The following is an 8,117-nucleotide window of genomic DNA, read 5'->3' as shown; positions in this document are numbered from 1 at the left end:
TCCCTGAGGAGAAGCCACATGGACCTACCCTGATGCAGCCCTGGGTGCTGGAGCAGCCATGTGGAGACCCCTGTCAGCGCTGAGATGCTTACACGCTCACAGATTCGGCTTTCCTCCTGCAGTCGGTGTCATTGTGTGTGTTTTGTGAGATGGAGGAGGACTTTGTGGATCGCTGTTGAACGTATGAGCTAATGGGCTTGGATTGGACTGGGTTGGGATGTTTTCTTAATGTACACTTACCTTTTATATAAAACACTCTCATATATATATGAGTTTCTGTGGATTTGTTTCTCTAGTCTACCCTGACTACCTCAACTACTCCCAATTCTGTTCCTGAGGGGGTTATCTGACCTGTATTCTGTGTGTCCTGAGCTCTTATCTGTACCAGTGTACATGCTCCAGTCTAGCCAGAACTGAAAGGCAGGACTGGGGTCATGATAGTGGGGGTGAGGAAACTTAAGTGAACCAGAGGAATATTGTGTGTTTCATTGGTGCTATAGTGCGCCTTGGTTGACTCATCCATCCTTGTGACCCTTCTGTGAGGGGCTGTCCCATTGTCTACAGATGGGTTTCGGGTCTCTGCTCCAACCCCCCTTGTTTCAACAATATGTTGGGGGCTTTTTGGTTTGGGGTCTTCTGGTGCCTGTTACCTGATCCCATCGACACGTCATGATCACATTGGCTGGCTGGTTGCTTCTCTGCTAGATGGCAGATGGCCACCTGTTTAACTTCAAGCCTTTAAGACCCCGGACGCTCTGTCTGGACATATCCTTGTGTAACCCTGCCAGTAGATGAAAAGGCCACAGTTGTAAATAGCCCGTGTCATTTCGTTTCTCCAGTCTTTATCTTGCGTTGGTTTTGTTGTTGTTTTGACAGCTTCAGGGGACTTGAAAGCCCTTCATTCTAAACATGAGGTCAGCATGAATCAGAATGCACTCAACAACCACTAACAACAGGAACCATGAGATAGAATTTACATACTATTCACACACAGCACCGACATCCATTCAACAGTCACAGATATGTGCAACCGCACCACAGTCAATTTGAGAACGTTTCCCTCACCTCATCCAGAAGCCCTGTACCTTTGACCTATCATTCTCCTAGTCCTTCTCCCCCTCCCCCTCCCCCTCCCCACAGCCCTTACAAATCAGGCACTTACTTGCCATTTATAGTTTTCCATGTTCTGGACATTCTATATAAACAGGATCAGGAGATATGTGGTCTTTTGTGACTGGCTTCTTTCAATTAGCATGATGTTTTCAAAGCTCATCCACGTTGTAGCTTTTATTAGTAGTTATTTTTATGGCCAAATAATTATCTTGACATACCATGTCTTGTTTATCCATTCATCAGTTGATAGACAGCTGAGTGGTTCCCACACCTTTTGGATATTATGAAAAATGCTGGCATAACAACTTGAAATTCTGACATGCAGAAACCTTGTTCTCATATTTGTTTTGTAAGTTTTCTCTCTAGTGAAAAATATTTTATCATTCTGTCCGTGGGGAATTAATTAAACAGAATGTGGAAAAATGTAAACCTCAGGGAGTTTCGCTACACACAGTAAATAGAGCACAGGCCAGGGGACTCTGCAGACACCTGACCTAGAGTGGGCTGAACCTGAGCTTTGGAACTGACCTTTTTAAAAAAGAAAACATTTTATTCAGAGTACTTACAGATAACATTACAATCCAGAGCTCCATTGGCTCAAGCATAACTGTACAATTGTTGCCATCATAATTTTCAATACATGTTCTTTTCTTCTTGAATTCCTTGATATCAGTCCCCTTTATATCCTCCCTCCCCCACCCTACCCCCCCAATCCCTCAATATACTGTATATTATTATTATTAGGATATTTTGGAGGGGCTGACCATAACTTACACCATCCCACTTACCCAATCACCTAAAATTCTGATGTTTGTTCCCTTTAAGTAGTTACAGTCATTATTGCTATCAGTTCCCCCTTCCCCCATGACCTTTTCTGATATTTTTCTTTTTTTTAAAAATCATTTTATTGGGGGCTCGCTCTTACATCTCTTATAACATTCCATACATCAATTGTATCAAGCATATATGTATATATGTTGCCATTATCATTTTCTAAACATCTACTTTCTATTTGAGCCCTTGGTATCAGCTCCTCTTTTTTCCCTCCTTCCCCAACTCCCACCTTATGACCCCTTGATAAATTATATATTATTATTGTTGTCATATCATACACCAACCACTGTCTCCCTTCACCCATGTTTCTGTTGTTCATCCCCCTGGGGGGGATTATGCATCGATCATTGCATTTGGTTCCCCCTTCCTCCCCTTCTCCTCCCACTTCTCCCCAACAAGAATTTTCTTAAACTTGAAATGAGTTACTTAACTGTTATAGTTCTCTGAATTATGTTTTGTAGCTCTCTGATTTATGACACTGGGCCTAATTCTATCACCTTAATTTGTAGAAAATGTTTACAAAATATGTGCAATAATTATCATTAATAAACTGGATCATTAATCTCCTCCAAAAATTAATGTGCTAACACATGAATCAAATTTGCGCCTGAACCTTAAGGTCTGGCCTAATATTATATTTGTCTCCAAAAGTTTTCAAAATTGTTATGTTTAAAAATCATAACACCAGGAATCAGGAAATGTTACTCTATTCCTAGTTCTGCCATTAATTAGCTCTTGATCTTTGGTCATGACTCCATTGATCAGTTTCCTCAAATATAAAACTAGATCAGGGAGGAAGAACATTTGGTAAGTGCTACCACTCCCCTCACGCTTTGTGCATGGCAGGCATTATTAATCAAGCACTAAAGGTTTTTCTATCAAATTGGGCAGGTGCTTCTATTTCTTAGCAAAGCATTGTACGTAGGCAGTTACGATCAATCACTCAGAGTTGGTGATCAAAGTAAAACCTATTTGTCATCTCTGGGTCAGAAGATCTATAAGGTTTCTTTTAATACGAGATTAAAAATTCTAAATGAAAAGGGGAAATTGAGAGTCCTCCAAAGAGGGAATGTTAGAAGGCAACCCCCTTGGCAAATCCTACCTCCCGACTGTTACAGTCTCTGTCTGCAAGGCCTACGCAAGATGCTCTGCAATCCCGTTTCTTCCCTGCTGCTTTTTACTTGACCAAGTCAAGTAAAGATTCTGTTTGTTGTTTCCAATAGAAAAACGCCTACTGTATAAAAAGTTGAACAACACAGAAAAGTACCAAGATGAAAGTGGAAACGATCCACTTCTCACCCTGAATTATTAGAATGTTAAAACACAAGGCCGGTGGTCCAAACCCATGAGCCACTCCACAGAAGAAAGATGAGGCTGTCTCCACCAAACCCACGTCAGTGACGGTGAGCAGAAAAGGACTTGGTGGCAGCGGGTCTGGGGGTTTGTTATTAACATTTGTTAACCGGCCTTCCAGACATGGGTCGAGGCAGAAGGGATTTTCTGCCCCCTCACAGCAATGTGAAACACTAGCATTTATGTCTTAGCGCTTAGAAACTACAGTTCTTAGGTGGCTATAAAATGCGCTGGTAATGTTCAGTCTTCCTCTGGCGTCTCCTATCCTGCGGCTAGTCTTTTCTTTGTAAAGAACAGAGTGAAGGAGAAAAGGTATGCACACTCTTCTCCCCACCACATGCCAGGTAAGATTGTGGTCACGTTGTCTAGGCTTCACTCAGATCAGGTGAATACAGGATGGAAAGGTTTGCACAGCTGCCTTTACAATTCCACTTGACAATGAAATGGAGAAAAGCAATCGCTCCTTCCTCACCCCTAGCTCCCCACCTTCCCTCTTATTACACAAATGATGTATATTCATTTAGGAAAACGCAGGCCAGCAAAATCGAGCAAAATCAATCATCAGTCATCCACCCAATCCGAATAACTGTGGCTCCCATTTTGAAAGATATACTTTCAGTCTTTTTAGCTTACGTTTATATATTTATGTAGACATCCAACACAGACATGTAATTCAGAACCACTTGTACAAATCTGTTTTTCCCTTTTACTCATTGCATTGCTGCTGCTACAAGGCACACTTGTACTATTTCCTGCACAGGTGCAAAGTGGCTGTGCAAAGATGCATCTCTTTAATAGCAGCTGTTGGCATAATGAGTTGCACACACCAGGGATCCAAGGTTATGGGTGCATTTTGAAATTAATACACCGATTATTTTGAACACCACTGAATGGGAGTTCATTTATCCAATGGCCTGGTTCCTCCTCAAGTTCAAATTCCCTCAGCAGATACTCAGCAAATATTTTATGTAACTGATATAAATGAGGTCATGCTAGGGTCAGAATCTCTGTGTCATTTATACCTCCAACGACTTAATTGGTGATGTATCTGTGCTCTTTAATTGTATTTTGATAAAGAAGATGTTTCTTTATCCTGTAAATAATGGTATGGGGTGGGGTGAGGTGGGGTGATTCAGAAGTGGAATGCTCTCCTTCCATGTAGGAAGCCTGGGCCAGTCCCAGCCAAGGCACCTCGTGGGCAACCACTACCTCTCTGTCAGAAGCTTGTGTGATCTTAGGATGCAGAGCAACTTACAGAGGAGCTTCCAGACGAAGACAGGCGAGGAAGAAACATCTGGCAATCTACTTCCAAAAATCAGTTGATAAAAACCCCATGGATAAAAATTCTGCTCTACAACTGATCGATCCAGGGGATGACAGGAGACCTGGTAGCATTTCACCCCATTGTAAAAGAGGTTCCCATGAGTCAGAGAGTCTATGTGATGGCAGCAGCTAACAATAACACGTCCTGATAGGGGCGCTGATGCATGTGTGATGGAGCAATCTGCTTGGTATGCAGCAATAAAGATATTATCCTCATTTCCGGGGAGTCACGTAGCTTCTGGGTTTTTCTAGAAGTACTCTCGCTGTCTAAGTGCTCCCAGTCATCATCAACAACCACGAACAACCATGAGAAACTTGCCTTTGATATTCTGTATACACACACTATGCTGCAAGCCCTGGTGATGCCGTGGGTTAAGTGCTGGGCTGCTCACTGCAGGAGGGAGAAAGAGAAGGCTATCTGCTCCAGTGAGGATGTGCTCGCTCACTGCCATCCAGTCAATCCCGACTCATTGCAACACTGTAGGACAGGCTAGGCCTGCCCCTGTGAGTTTCCAAGACTAACTCTTCCTGGGAATAGAAAGCCTCATCTTTCTCCCACAGAGCGGCTGGTGGAACTGCTGACCTTATGGAGCAATTCTACTCAGCCCTATAGGATCACTCTGAGGCAAAATCAACTCTATGGCAGGGGGTTTATGTATATGCTACTTTGGTTATCTATTACTGTGAAACAAATCCAAAATTTAGTAGTTGACAAGATTATTCTGCTTTCTTACGTTTGGGGGACGGACTGGGTTCACTCCGGCAGTCTTTTACAAGTCCTGCTTGTAGCCTCTCTGATGCTGCCATCAGATAGCAGCAGGGGCTGGAGTCCTCTGGTAAGTGTGACTACCAGTGGTTCAAGGTTGTTTCTTGATCCACTGTACGGTGCCTTGATTCATGCAGCTTCTTTCTCCCCTGGGAATTGCTTATTCTAGAGCTTCTTTCATGCCCTCTCTCTACAGTGACATCGGGGGCCTGGACAAGCAGATCCAGGAGCTGGTGGAGGCCATCGTCCTGCCAATGAACCACAAAGAGAAGCTTGAGAACTTGGGGATCCAGCCTCCGAAAGGGGTACTGATATACGGGGCCCCCAGCACCGGGAAGACGCTGCACAGACGAAGGCCACCTTCCTCAAGCTCGCTGGCCCCCAGCTGGTGCAGATGTTCATCGGGGAGGCGCCAAGCTGGTGCGGGATGCCTTTGCGCTGGCGAAGGAGAAGGCGCCGTCCATCATCTTCACGGACGAGCTGGACGCCATCAGCACCAAGCACTTCGACAGTGAGAAGGCCAGAGACAGGGCGGTGCAGAGGACCATGCTGGAGCTCCTGAACCAGCTAGATGGCTTCCAGAACAACACTCATGTCAAGGTTATTGCAGCCACCAACAGGGTGGACATCCTGGACCCCGCCCTGCTGCGCTCCGGGTGCCTGGAACGCAGACTGAGTTCCCGATGCCCAACGAGGAAGCCCGGGCCAGGATCATGCAGATCCACTCCCGCAAGATGAACGTCAGTCCTGGTGTGAACTATGAGGCGCCGGCCCGCTTCACAGACGACGTCAACGGGGCCCAGTGCAAGGCCGTCTGTGGAGGCGGGGATGATCGCACTGCACAGGGGCACCACGGAGCTCACCCCCGAGGACTCCACGGAGGGCATCCTGGAGGTGCAGGCCAAGAAGAAAGCCAACCTGCAGTACTACCCCTAGCGGCTGTCAGGCCACTCCCCAACCTGCAAACCAAGTAATAAAGATGGCTTCCGGTCCCCGCCCTGAAAAAAGAAAATACTAAGGGGATTCAAAAAAGTTTATGGAAAAATGGAATTAACAGATAATGGATCCCCCCCCCACCCCACTCTCCATGAACTTTGAAGTCCCCTCTTCTATAGTTTGGATCAGGCACACCTTAGTCTTCAAAGTGACATCATTGCTTTCAAACACCTTAAAGAGATCTTTTGCAATAGATTTGATTTCTTGACGACTGCTTCCATGGGCATTGATTATAGAGTCAATGAAAATTAATTTCTTGCCAATTTCAGTATTTTCCCCACTTCCCATGATGCTGGTTTTTTTTTTTTTTTTTGGTCTAGTTGTAAGGATTTTTGCTTTCTTTACATTGAGGTGTGAACCAGGCTGAAGGCATATTCTTTGATCATCAATGAATGCTTCGAGCCCTCTTCACTTTTACCAAGCAAGGTTGTATCATATGCATGTTGAAGGTTAACGAAGCTACCTTCAATCAATCCTGATGTCTCATTCTTCTTCATATAATCCAGCTTTTGAATTGTTTGCTCAGCATACAGATGGAATAAGTGTGGTGAAATGATACTGCACTGATACACACCGTTGCTGGCTTAAGCCATGCGTCATCCTCTTGTTCTGTTTGAATGGCTGCATCTTGGTCTGTGTATAGGTTCTGAATGAACACAATTAAGTGTCCTGGTATTCACATTCTTCTATATTTATCTGTAATTTTTCTATGATCCACACAGTCAAAAAGCCTTTTCAGATTAATAAAGCACAGGTAAACATCTTCCTGATATTTTTTGCTTTTAGTCAAGATCCAACTGACATCAGCAATGATATCTCTTGTTTCATGTCCTCTTCAGAACCCAACTTGAATTTTTGGCAGTTCTCTATTGATGTATTGGTTTAACCATTTTTATGTATTCTCAACCAATCTTTTCTTGTGTGTGTGCTATAATGATATTGACTGATAATTTCAGCATTCTGTTGGATCATCTTTTTTCAGAATGGGCAGGAATATAGATCTCTTCCAGTTGGTTGGCCAAGTAGCTGTCTTCCAAATTTCTTAGCACAGACCACCTTTAGTACTGCATCCTCTCATACGTCATAGGACCTCCATGATTTAACGTTGTGGGGAACCACACACATGTATCATAATCAAGAAGATCTTATTGGATGCATTTTGGAAACTCCATATGCTTCAACTAAGTTGAGCAAAGTAGAATTTCAACTATAATTGCAAGAGATTCTATGTTTCTAACGCAAATACTGAGAATATCCTATGGAAATTGAGAAGATGGAGGAAGTCTCAAGGTGTTGAAGGATTTTGAAACAACTGCACCCACATTTAAAATATATATATGAATACCCTATATGCACACTATGTGCGCGCACACACACACACACACACATACACATATGTCTGGGGTTTGAACTAGATTGAATTGGTTCAAATCATTGATTAGGGCATGGAAAAGGAGGTGAAATAAATGGATGAAAGCATCACCATTATCCATTATCTTTTATGCACTCAGAAATCTTACTTGATAGACAATGATGATGGCAACAAATGTGCAAATATGCTTGATATAACTGATGTATGGATTGTTGTTTTTTTTAATCATTTTATTGGGGCTCATACAATTCATCACAATATATAGATCAATTGTGTAAAGCACACCTATACATTTGTTGCCCTCATCATTCCCAAAATTCGCTTTCCTCTTGGGTTCCCGGAATCAGCTCATTTTCCTTT

At 43.4% G+C, this 8,117-nt stretch overlaps 1 pseudogene; it reads left to right on the top strand.

The window, feature by feature from the left end:
• The first annotated feature begins 5,568 nt into the window (after positions 1–5,568).
• LOC101644436 lies at positions 5,569–6,325 on the top strand (annotated as a pseudogene).
• The last annotated feature ends 1,792 nt before the right edge of the window (positions 6,326–8,117 follow it).

This window comes from Echinops telfairi, unplaced genomic scaffold (genome assembly GCF_000313985.2).
Source record: "Echinops telfairi isolate 266 unplaced genomic scaffold, ASM31398v2 ScPeMD7_3;HRSCAF=10, whole genome shotgun sequence".
NCBI classification, from domain to species: Eukaryota; Metazoa; Chordata; class Mammalia; order Afrosoricida; family Tenrecidae; genus Echinops; species Echinops telfairi.
This window is presented reverse-complemented; position numbering and strand designations above follow the sequence as displayed.